Genomic DNA, 13,435 nt, shown 5'->3' with positions numbered 1-13,435 from the left:
TCTTGGCTGTTCTCTTAGTTGTATGAGTTTTAGGTTAGGCCTTCTGGACACTTGTTCACTGATGAAGCTCAAGTCTGAGAACAAGCCCTGACAATATCGTAGGTGCTTAATAAATATTAGTGGAATAAATGACTTAAGTGCCAAGAGGAGCTTTTCTGGTTAAACAAATTTCTCAAATAGAACTTGAGAAAGGACACTAATTAAATGGGGTGATCTTAACCCAGGCCAGGATCTAACCTTAATGGTTTGCCTACTCACCTTTGTCATGGTAGTATTTGCTAAGACAAGCCTTCTTAAATAAAAATGAATTCTCTTTTATTGGTTGATGAAGAAGAGGGTTACTTTTCATAACTCACTTTGGCTTAATCTGACTCATAAGACTACCAGAGACCATGCCTGCTTCCATTTGATGAGATCTTTTCCTTTTTTAAAATAAAGTTACCTAATATATGGCAAAACTTTTCAGTTCCCAATGCATCATATTCATGTCATAGAGTCAGGTTTGGAGAATCTGTAAAATCACATAGCTCGCTCATATGAATGATATGGCTCCATATAGACTGCATCCTCGAAGGATTTTAGGCTTTCTCCCTTACCTGTGCAAGGCTTTTTATTCCTTTATATGCTTTTGTTAGATGTACTGAATTATGTTAACATTTAAATTTGATTATATGGGGCCATATCATCCTTTCTGTGGATTACTTGGAGTAGGCCATTAGCTCTTCCTGGCTTTTTTTCCCCCCCTCTTTTTTAAAGTCATTTCATATTAGCACCTCTTCCTGAGTAAAGAATCAATAACCAAAAATGAAAGTGAAATGGATTGATTTGACCTTGTGTCAATTTCTGAGTGAGAGTTTGCTAAGAAAGGTAAAAACCACTGACCATAATAAAATATTTGAATTGGGGTTACTTATTTTAAGCAGTTTAGACTTGTTGGAGAGAGGAGGCAGAGTTTAACAAGGCCTGGACTCTTCTTTTTTCTTCTGTTCATGAGCGTATGCCTTTGGAGGACACTGGTGACTTCCAGTATTAGATAATGATTTGCCTCATTTACCCTTTGAGCTAACCCATAATTTTTCCCAGGCCCAGCATCCACTTTCAGTAAATGAGTCTTTCTGGATAAATATCAGTTGCAAGTGATTTTTGAATTGGTCCTCTGACTAAAATGAAAACATCGTTTTAAAAAAAATAAACCACGCTACATAAATGAGATCATATTATAATCAGACAGGACTATTTTTTTCCCCCAAGTATCAAACCAATGGTGTTAAAGATTTTGTTAAAGATGTTTCTTTATCCTGCAGAACTCTCTGTATTTCATGATCACAAGTACTTTAGTGACCTCTGCTTAGCCTCTGGAAGAGGTCTTCTAGGGTTTATACATTCTTTTTTGTAGATTTTTTTTTTTGGCTGCGCCCATGGCATGTAAAAGATCCTGAGCCTGAGATGGAATCCACACCACAGCAGCGACCCCAATACCAAATCCTTAACCTGCTGCACCACAAGGGAACGCCTCTAGAATTTCTGTTCACCTGCAACTGATTACTTATTCTCCTCAACCATGGCCCTGACAGGTGTGTTTTAATGCAACTCTAATACTCTTGAGACTTAACCAGAAAATCAAAAGCAGTGAAAAAACGTGTATCTCATCCTTCTGACAGAATGTGCTCCACATATGAGTATGGTTGAACACCAATTTTGGGATAAGAGAGGGATGTGTTTTCTTTGTCCTTTTTTTTTTTTTTTTTTTGGATTTTGTATCTGTGACATGAGCCAATTTGTGTTTGGAGGGAAAACTGCCTTCCCCTACATTCTTCACACTGGGGAGACAGCATACTGAGTTAAGAAATTCTCTTCTCTTCTAATAGCTCATGAGTATAATAATGTTAGAGCAAGGGAGATGACATTAGAACATTGCAGTCATTTTGGGGAGCCATAGTTTCAAAATAAATTGAGGCATAATGAAGATAGTGAAGGAGTTTAAAATTGAAGACGGTTGAAGAATATTTGAAGGATTTGGGGAAATGTGGTTTGGGAAAGAGAGAGGCATATCGTTAGTACAAGAGAGCAAGACTCTGATTCAAAGGGGTAGAATGAGGCCCACAGAATAGAGGTCATCAGGCCTCTATTTGAACTTCATGCTAGGAAGAACATCTCAAAAAGTTGTTTCACCAGGGAAGGGGCTGCTCTAGGTGATAGTCTCTGTCAAGCAAAGGCTAGATAAGAACTTAGCAAAATGATGTGGAGACGATCCCAGCATTTGTTGGGGTAGACCAGATGACCTATTAAAATTCTATGTTGCAGTAATATGCTCCTCAAAACATGTTGAATTAAATATCTGTGACCCAGAGCTAATGATTTTTTTTTTAAGCTTCGCTCTTCTGCCCAAAGTGCGTCCAATCCTATAGGAAGGAAGTTGATTACATGTCATTAGGTGAAGAGCCTGGCTTGCCATTATGCCCTAGGCTGGGATTGCTTTGCCAGTCCATTTGTTGACGTCCTGTTGAAATCACAAACTGATTCTTGAGTTAAAGATTAAACAGGTATTGTTTTTAATAGAAGTTACATGAAATCATGGAAATTATGTATTTGTTATTTGCCAAACACAGGCCAGGCTCAGTTTCAGTAACTAATTGGTATCTTCAGAGTTTCAGGATAGGTCTTTTTAGCAGAGTAAAATCTTCAGTTAAAGATTCCATAAATATACCGACATGAAGTTTTGCAGCTCCTATCATAGGTGAGCTGGTGGTCACTGGCATAAAGCAATCCCCAAGATCTATTTTGGAAAAATCTCACATGACATTTGGTTAGTTGGTTTGATTCTCTTGGAAAAAACGTGATCTGGAAATGATTTTAAAAGAACAGAGGTCAGCTCTTTCAATCCCTGGCTCCATGCAGTGGGTTAAGGATCCGGTGTTGCTTCCCCTGTGGCGTAGGTTGCAGATGCAGCCTGGATTTGATCCCGTCTGGGAACTTCCATATGCCATGTGTGCAGCTGAAAAAAGCAAAAAAAAAAAAAAAAAAGTTTCCTCATCCACAAGATAAACTAATAATACCTGTCTGGATTACTGTGAAAATTAGATAAATTGAAAGTACAGAGTTGGTAAACAGCACTCAAATATTAGTTCTTTTCTCTCTCAGGAGTAGATTTCGATGGTCTAATACAAAAATACATCCTTAGAACAAAACAAAGAATCCCCCTACTTCAAAAAGAGCTCCATTTCTGAAAGGGCCTTAACACAAAGTCATCTATTCTTCTGTCTTAGGGCATAATTGTTACCCAAGAGACTCCACTTCTTTACTTCAAGAAAGCTATTCTCAGAGTTCCCTGGTGGCTCAGTGGGTTAAGGATCTGGCATTGTACTGCTGTGGTGAGAGTTGATCACTGGCTTGGGAATTTTTGCATGCTGTGGGTTCAACCAGCGGGGGCAAAAAAAAAGGGGGGGTTATTCTCTCCCGTTTCTCCCAATGTGTAATTCCAGGATTATAAACTCATTATCAGGAAACTTAACCTTATTACTGAAATACCTCAGAGTGCAGTTTAAACCTCTTTCTTCCTGACCCCATTTTCCATAAGAAAAATGGGTTGATCTTGTCTTTTTAAGGGGCCATGTTTGCTGTTTATTATTGCCCTTTTGCCTCATTTTTTTTAATTGACAGTCAGAAAAAGCACATTAAGGTGATAATTATTGTTCCCTTGGGGAATATCAAGCTAGGTATTTATAAATGCTTAGCTTCTTATTGATATCAGATGTGGATCACAAGCTTAATCTAATTAACTCTTCAATTATCTATGTATTTCCTTCTTTAGTTAACATATAATTGGTAACCAAGTGTGCTTTTGAAGAATTATTCTGGTTGTGTGGCTCTTGTTTTCTCCTCTTGGTAAAAATGGAGTCATTCATCCCAGTTTTGTCATCTGCTTTTAGAATTTAATTTCATATATGACATTATTCTCATATATGAGAATAGTTAGACATTAATTCTCAACACCTAAATTTAGCAAGGTTTCCCTTTCTGCATGTGCATTAAGTTCTGAAATAAAAATTGAAATACCAAATGCCTAATAATGCAAGAAATCATGCACAGAATAACAAAAGGTAAGAATCTGCTAGGATAATTTGTTACTAGTCGGTTGAATGGTGCACAGCTTTTAAGTTTACATAGTTATGCCTGGATTAAATAACAATAGCAAAACTTGATAAGCCTTCTGAAAAACAGCTGCTAAACATACTGCTTTCTGGAAAGTAATCATTAAGAACAAATATCCTCTTGTCCTATACAATTGAAGAAGGTTAGTGGAACTTTCTTATAGGCTACTTGACAATGAATGTCAGTAGATTTATCAAAAAAAAATTTGGGGGTGAATCCTTTTATCCCTTTAAGGCGTGTTGGGGCTTTCATATTCCTGTTGTAGAAAATTTCAAATGACTGGAATGCTGGCTTCTAATTTCTGCTCACTGAAGTGTCCTCTAGACATACCAGATGGTTGGGGCTTCTTTGATGATATGTAAGGGAGCTACATAAATATATTTATGTAAATACACTTACAAAAATGTAAGTGAGTAAAATTGCTGTTTTCAGCAAAAAAGCCTTTGCTCAAAATTTTAAATAATAAAGAAAGATTTTTGATAATCTAAAGGGAAAAAGTGTGCCCCTTATATATCATTGCTTACATTTTAATGCATGACTTTTAGTATAGGGATAACATAAAATACAAAATATATAATTCTGGAGGTCTTCTCAGCAGCTCATTAAGATATTTAGAGAAGTTGTTTTATGAAGACTTAGAGAATCCCTGACTTCCATTTTTCTGTCTCTTTCCATTGAAACATGGATCTTTAACATACACATAGTTTTAACAAACAAGTTCATCATCAGATCTTATGAACTCAACTCTTAATTGGTTGTCGGTTTCAAGCATAGATTCTCAGTAATATCTGAAAACACAGGTGTATAAAATCTAACTGTTAGCTTCAACACAAGCAAAATACTTGATTTTAAATGTTAATATGCAGATATTAACAGTATGCTGTATTATGTCTTATGTGTTTTTTAAAAAATAAAATGCCCGTTAGAAAAATACAAGCCAATGGTGACCTGAGTGCAGTTAACTGAGAACATTCTGTAGAAAGGTGATTGTTTGAAAACTTCAACCAACATTGAAAAGAGGGAGAGGGAACAGGAATCTGAGCAAAGTATTTTAAAATGGAGTTGCAGTTTCTCTTTTCAAAATTAAGATATAATTCATACACCATACAATTCATCCCTTTAAAGTATACAATTCAGTGTTTTTTTAGTATTTTCACAAAGTTGTGCAACCATCACCATTATCTAACTTTTCATCATCTCCCAGAGAAATTCTGTACCCATTGGCAGTCTCTCTCCCTGCTTCCCCATCAGCAACTAGCCACACTACTCTATTTTCTCTTTACCGATTTACCTATCCTGGACATTTCATATAAGTAGAATTATATGGTACATCCTCTTTTGTGTCCAGCTTCTAGCATAATATTTTCAAATTTTGTGTTATAGCATGTTTCATGTTGTAGCATGAATCAGTACATTCTTTTTATGGCTAAAGCATATTCCATTGTATGTATATATGTACCACATTTTACTTGTCCATTCATCATTTGATGGACACTTGGGTTATTTTCCACTTTCTGGCTATTATAAATAATGCTATTATAAGTATTTGTGTATAAGCTTTCCATGTGGGCATATGTTTTAACATTCTCCTTTTGAAGCAGTTAGTCCAGCAAATCAAGTCACTTGTGTTCATTTAAGCAGAACCTCTTCAAATCTACTTAGAGAGTGCAACTTATCATCTTAGATCATTGGGTCAATTAGGAGACTCCTGAATAATGGCTAACTCCCTAATATGTCTGTAAGAATCTTTCTATGAGCCTATCATTCATGAAGACTGCTTCAGTCTTGTAGAAATTGAGTTGTCATCACATAGAGAATTTCTAAATCCTCTGCGTTGTTTGAAAGGACGGCTACAAATCGCGCTAGAGAGCAGCACTCATTTAATCTTCTAGGATTCACTGGAGGAGCACTTTTAATATATAATTTCCTTTATGTATATTGACTGTCTTTTAAAGTTCGGATTTCCCTTCTTGAAAAAAGATTGTCAAATTGCCAAAACACTTGACTGTCCATTGTAGCTTTGGTTTTTATTATTAAGAAATAATTCATACTGAGAGTACAAGTAAAAAGAATGTATTTTGTGTGCAAAGGATGAATGTATTAATAACTTTTTATTTGTAACAGATTTTTTAAAAAGATGAATGGAAATTGCTTTCCCATGTACTTGTATATAAATAAACATTTCCTGTTGCCCACATTTGGACAATCATGTGCCATCAAAGTATGTAAGAAGCAGATAAGCTTTGAGTACACTCTGTCTTCAGCCTGATGTAGAATGTGCTCTGGATTTGGGCATCTGGAGATTTGAGTTTCAATGGCGATTCTCTAACTGGCTAACTTTAGACAAAGCATTTAACATTTTGCACCATGAATTTCTCCCCCGTAAAATAGAGCCTAGACTGAGTAATCTTTAAGGCCTCCTCCAATTATAACACTAAATAAGACTCTTCTGCTGTATTCAGGATGTGAAAATTATATGCTGATTTTTCTAATGGTAAGAAAGATGCTTTATCCTATCATATTAGAAGGTGTATTATGCTGAGAAACAGGAGTCAAATTCTAGTTCTAGTTCTGACACTGAGAAGCTGTGTGACTTTGGGTTAATCATTTAATTTCAAGCCTTAATTTTCCCAACTACAAAATCTGGACACTAGATATCTTTAAGACCCAGCTGGGAATTCCCTTGTGGCACAGTAGGTTAAGGATCTGGCATTGTCACTTTGTCACTGCAGTGGGTTGGGTTGCTGCTGTGAAGTGGGTTCAGTCCCTGGCCCAGGAACTTACACATGCTGTGGGTGCGACCAAAAGAAAAAAAAAAAAAAGACCTGGCTAAAACATTTTTTTTTAATGGCCACACCCTCAGCATATGGAAGTTCCTGGGCCAGGGATTGAATCTGATTCGCAACGTCCATCTATGTCACAGCTGCAGCAAGCCACTGCACTGGGCTGGGGATTGAGTCTGCACCTTCACCACAACCCATGCCACTTGCAGTTGGATTCTTAACCTACTGCACCACACTGGGAAGTCCTAAAACACATTTTATATGGTTCTACTTTTTTAAAGATATCATTTAAAATATCTTTAAATATTTTAACCATTAAAATATTATTTCATAATTAGGGATGGGACCTCTTATCATTACTAATAAGGCCCTCATTCTTTCACCTATTAATTTATTCACCATTTATTGAGCATATACTATAGGGCAGAAATCTGCTTTTAGATGTCTCCCACCTCCACTGCCAGAGTCACAGATTTGCACCTTTTCCTGAAACTCATCCCCTTGTTTCTCACCCTCTGCCTTGGGATATGCATTTGAGGGATTAAGAGTCCGTACAGTAGGTCATGGAACGAAGTAGAGTTAACAGGATAACAAAGGAAGCACACTACGACCTTGGGCTTCCTGGCATGGTATTCTTAGTTAACTGACCATAGGCAGTATGTATTTGACATTATTTGACATTATCATTTAGCATTCATAAAGTATTGAACTTGACAAAATCACTATAATTTTGTTCTTGTCCAGTGATAGTTTCTCTACAGTTGGTATGAGACTCTAATTAATAATCCAGAAATAATGTAAGTAATAATAATTTTGCTCTTTTAGCAGCTTCATTTAAAGATATTTTCTGGGAGTTCCCATATGGCTCAGTGGGTTAAAGATCCAGCATTGTCACTGCAGTGGCCTGGGTTGATGTGGTGGCATGCGTTTGATCCCTGGCCCGGGAGCTTCTGCATGCTGCAGGCGTGGCCAAGAAAAGATATTTTCTGCAAAAATTTTTTGCAGAAATTTCTCTTCTGAATTTACATATGCTGTGGTTTTAAGTGTTCTATTAATAATATTAATTTGAACCACACGAAATTTTGTTTTGTAAGTCAAAATCAGATATTGGCAATTTCATATGATTCTAATATGACTTAGTAAGTCATACGCAGCAAAGACCAGGAGGCAAATACCACTAGTTGGAGGGGAAACTTTGACAAAGTGTTTTCGTTCTGCTTTTTTTTTTTTTTTTTTTGCCACTAAGAGAATTTTGACAAGTTATTTCAACTTGCACTTTGTTTTTTTTTCCATTAGTTAAATGGAACAAACTGTAAACTGGAATAGAATTTTTAAATGCTTATTCATGTACAAACTAGTACCAATCACTGGAAGAAAAACTTAAATGTGGTTTATTCTCCAAATACCTAAATATTTAGATCATTGTGCTTCCCATTTGGGCAATGTATCGCTTCAGATACACAATTCTTTGGCAAATTGGAAATCAGAGTTTTGAAAAAACTTGAGAATCACTCATTAATTTACTCAATTATTTCATATCTGTTAATGGAAGGCTATACCTCCTACATGCTTATCTATATTCTCTGCAACACATCTGCAGCTGAGAGATGAAACCTGGAGCTATTTTAAAACCACAATCATGTGTCTATGCTTTTGGCCAGGTGCTCACCTCTGAATATTTCAAGAACCAAAATATCTTATTTCCATTTCTTGCAGGAAACCACATGTTAGTAACATAAGATGGCCTATCGAAATTTTAATACCTGGCTTCCCAGAGAGTAGTTGTATTTTCACATCTAAATAAAAATGAGCTTGAAGAAACAAACTAGTCTTTCTGACTTTGAACTTAGAGATGAAACCACAAGAACTAACAACTTGTATGGGGCCTAAAATTCTATGAGGTTTATCGATGTTCATATTCATGTTTAATCCTGGTTATAACCTTGTGAAGTACTTTCAGCACTTGTGGAGTAGAACGTGCACAAGTTTTGATGGAAGACAAGGATTGAGACCCTGCCTTGAACCTGGAAAGCATTCTAGGCAAAAGCAGTGAAAAGTACAAAGGCTTTAGGACATAGTATTTAAGTCACTTGGGGCAAGTTACTTAACTTCTTTTTACCTCAGTTTCCTCATTATAAAATGAGGATCTCAATACTGGTATTCATTTATTTATTATCAAGCACCTCTATGTCACAGTAGTGTTCTGGTCACTGCAACTATGGCAGTGAACACTGTTAAAATTTTTTTCGTGGAATTGAGTTTGCATGGAGGGGTAGAAAATAAAGACACACATAATAATGTCAGATGGTGATCATTAGTGTGGGGGAAAAAAATCAGGGCAAGGGAGAGAAGCAGTGATGGTGGCGTGTTGCTACGTATATATAACATAGTTAAGGGAAGGCCTCATTGATAATGTCATTTAATAGTAGACTCGAAAGAAATGATAGAGTGAATGGTGTACATAGCTTGGTAAAAAGTGTTCTAGGCAGGGGAATAGAAGGCCCAAAGACCTTAAGGCACATGCATGTCCACACGGCTAAAACAAAATGGAAAAGTGAGGGGCCAAGGTTTGAGGGGAGTGGTGGCAAAGAACCTCACACTTTGGAGTCCAACACAATGACTTTGGTTTTTACTTCTGAGTGAGTTGACACCCTTTGGAGGGTTTTGAGTGGAGGAATGATTTGACCTGTATTTTAATGGGATCACTCTGCTGCTCTCTTGAAGGTAGATAAAAAAGGGGCAAAGATAGAATCAGGAAGACCATTTATAGAGATCACTGCTGTAATCCAGGTGAAGGACGGTGACTTAGGACATGGGAGGAGGTGTGAGGACTCTGGGAAGGGCTCATAGTCTGGCTGTATTTTTCTTAACTTTTTTTTTTAATTGAGATATAACTGACACATTAGTTTCAGGTGTACAAAATAATAATTTGATATATGTGTATATTGCAAAATGATCACCACAATAACACTAGTTCACATTCATCACCACACATGGAAGCAATTTTTTGTTTGTGTGATGAGAACTATTTAACTTTTTATTATAGAAAATGTCAAATATAGATAAAAGTAGACTAGTCTAATGAACCTTAAAGTAGACATCACTCACCATCTATAATTAACAACTCATGGCCAATCTTATTTCTTCTATATTCCCATTTTCTCCATTCTGTATTATTTTACAGCAAGGCCTACACATCGTATAATTTCACCTAAAATATTTCATTAAAATATAAGAGTTTTAGGGAATTCCCTGGTGGCCTAGTGGTTAAAGATTCAGTGTTGTCACTGCTGGGGTGTGGCTTCAGTCCCTGGCCTGGGAACTTCTGCATGCTATGAGCAAGGCCAAACAAGCAAAACCCCCCATAGTATTATAAGCATATCTAAAAAGTTTTAAATAATTTTTATATCCTTCAATATGAATTCTGTGTATATTTTAAAGATAAAGCCTATAGGTTTTGCTCATGGTTTAGATGTAGAGAAAGAGGAGTCAAGGATGACATTGAAGTTTTTGGCCTAAGCAATTGGCAGTGTTGTATTGATATTTATAAGGAAAACACTCTGGAAGAGTACTTTTGGTGGGTAGAGTGAACCAGGGGTTTGGTTTAGGACCTGTCCAGTTTGAGATGTCTATTCAATATCCAAATAGAGATATTGAATTGGCAGTTATATATATGTTTCCGATATTTGGGAAGAGATTAGGCTGAAGGTAGAAATTTGGGGGTTGACAGCACAGTGGTAGTACTGAAAGTCATAAAACCGTCGGCACCAAAAAGTGAGTATCAATGGAAGAGGGGCTGAACCCTGGGACACTCCAATATTTATTCAGGGATAAGAAAGAACCAGCAAGGGCCAGAACACATAACCAGTGAAACAGGAAGAAAGCAAAGAGTGGTATTCTGAAAGCTAGTGAAGAAAGTATTTCAAGGCGGATGCAATCAACTGTGTCAAATGCCACTAACATATTAAGAAAGACAAGGACTAAGAGATGACCATGGAATTAGCAACATGAAGGTCATGGGTGACGCTGACAGGGTTATTTTATCAGAGTCATGCAGATGAGAGAATGCCTGGGGTGAGTTCAGGAGAATCTGAAGAGAGGAGATGAACAGGACTATAATATAAACTCTTTTTGGGAATTTTTATTGATAAGGTGTGTTGAAAGGAATGTGAAGCCAAAAAAGAGTTTTGTTTTGTTTTTTGGCTGCACCTACAGCATGTGGAAGTTGCCAGACTAGGGATAGAGCACATCGCCACAGGAGGGACAATAAGCCCCAGCATTGACACCCCAGAACCTCAATCCACTGAGTCACGAGGAAACGCCAAGAACTTTTTTTTTTTTTTTTTAAACTGCATTCATGGCACATGAAAGTTTCCCAGCCAGAAACTGAATCCAAGCTATAGCTGCGATCTGGCACCATAGCTGCAGCAATGCCAGATCTTTTAACCCACTGTGCTGGGCTAGGGATTGCACTTGCCGCTCTGCAGCAACCTGAGCTGCTGCAGTCAAACAGATTCTTAACCCAATGTGCCACAACAGGAACTCCTGGGTTTTTTTTTTTTGAAACGCCTGTTTTTAAAGTAGGATATATTAGTGCTGAAGGGCATGAACATGGAATGAAATAGTGAGATAATTTATGTGAGTACTTAACACGTAGAGTAGAAGGTGTACAAATGTTCTCTTTGGGCCTTTTAAATAAAGAGTTAAAGAACCTGGAGCAGCAGACAGCTGTTGTACTAAATCGTGGGTCATTGAAAGCAGAATTAGGTGGCTTTGTTTACTTATTTGTCTTTTTAGGGCTGCACCCACAGCAGAAGGGGAGGTTCCCAGGCTAGGTGTAGAACTGGAGCCGCAGCCGCTGGCCTACGCCACAGCCACAGCAACGCCAGATCTGAGCTGTGTTTGTGACCTATACCACAGCTCACAGCAACGCTGGATCCTTACCCCACTGAGCGAGGCCCTGGATTGAATCTTCGTCCTCATGGATAGTAGTCAGATTCGTTTCCTCTGAGCTATGACAGGAACTCCTAGGTGGCAGGAGGCTTTAGATAATTGCGCAAGGCAAAATGTGTGTAGAATACTGATACCTGTGGCATATTGGTGAGGATTATCTGGTTACATATAATAAACCCAAGAAAACAAGAGGGAGTTTCTTTTTTTCCTGTTAAAGTAGTCTAGAAGTTGGCAGTCTAGGACTCATAGGACTGTGGTTTCATGGTGTCATCTGTGACCTGGGCTCTCGCTCTGGCCTCTATTTCCGAGGTTGCTTTACTGTCCGAGGTGGCTGGTAGCAGCCTAGACATCATGGCCAGTCTCCGCAGCAGGAAGGGAGAAAGAGAAAGGAAGGAGGAAGAAGGCCCTTATGCCTTCATTCTAAGGAGACTTCTTCGAAGCTCAGGCAACATATCCATTTATATCTCTCGGCCAGAACTTGACCTGCAAGGGAAGCTGGGAAATACAAATAGAGCATGTTTCTCCCTTGAATAAAATAAGGGTTTTATTACAAAGGAGGAAGCAGAGAATGGATATTAGGGTAGGCTGTTAGCAATCTTTGCCTTTGCATTTGTGGGAAGAGCATGGATTTATAGACAAAAGGTCTGTGTTTGAATCCTAGCTCTACCATATACTGGTTGTGATCTTGAACGAGTTATTTTATCTCAATTTTCTCTTCCTGAAAGTTAACCTAATGCTGGTGCTTAGAATACCACTGCTACTCTGAGGCTTAAATGAAATAATACAAGTGCCATAGTTTCTGACATATGAACTGCACATAATAAATTAGTACTATGTATGTGAAATAAAAATTAGTCATCTAGCTGGCCATTAAGAGATGGCGTCAGGAATTCCTTGTGGTGGCTCAGCAGTTAACCAACCTGACTAGTACCCATGAGGACTTGGATTCAATCCCTGGCCTCACTCAGTGTGTTAAGGATCCGGCGTTTCCGTGAGCTGTGATGTAGGTCACAGACGCGGCTCGGATCCTGTGTTGCTGTGGCTCTGGTGTAGGCCAGAGGCTACAGCTTCAACTTGACCCCTAGGCTGGGAACCTCCATATGCTGCCTGTGCAGCGCCCACCCCCCCCCCCAAAAAAAATATTCCATAGACTCTTTGCTTTATAACCACCAGAAGTTTATTTCTCACAGTTCTGGAAGCTGGGAAGTTCAATATTAAGGTACCCGCAGGTTTGATATCTGGTCAGGGCATGTTTCCTGGTTGATAGACAGCCATCTTTTCACTGTTCACACACAGCAGAAGGGATGAGGGCGCTGTCTGTGACCTCTGTAACAAGGGCACTGATCCCATTCATGACGGCAGCCCTTATGACCTAATCACCTCCCAAAGGCCCTACCTCCAAACATCATCACTGTGGGGATTAGGTTTCAACAGGTGAATTGGGGGTGGGGGGGAGACACAAACATTCGGTCCATAGCACATGGGGTTAGTTAGCTGGCTGGCTGGCTGCTTAGTTGTAGGTTTAACATGAGAGTTACCATGTCCAC

General features: G+C 38.2%; 1 protein-coding gene across 1 annotated transcript in view; it reads left to right on the top strand.

Moving 5' to 3' along the window:
* PRCP (prolylcarboxypeptidase) overlaps positions 1 to 13,435 on the top strand; it is a 130,142-nt gene that overhangs the window by 6,846 nt on the left and 109,861 nt on the right. The window lies entirely within an intron of this gene.

Source organism: Phacochoerus africanus, chromosome 11, assembly GCF_016906955.1.
Source record: "Phacochoerus africanus isolate WHEZ1 chromosome 11, ROS_Pafr_v1, whole genome shotgun sequence".
In the NCBI taxonomy this organism is placed as follows: domain Eukaryota; kingdom Metazoa; phylum Chordata; class Mammalia; order Artiodactyla; family Suidae; genus Phacochoerus; species Phacochoerus africanus.
The sequence above is the reverse complement of the archived record's forward strand: the minus strand, read 5'-3'. Positions and strand labels throughout refer to the sequence as shown.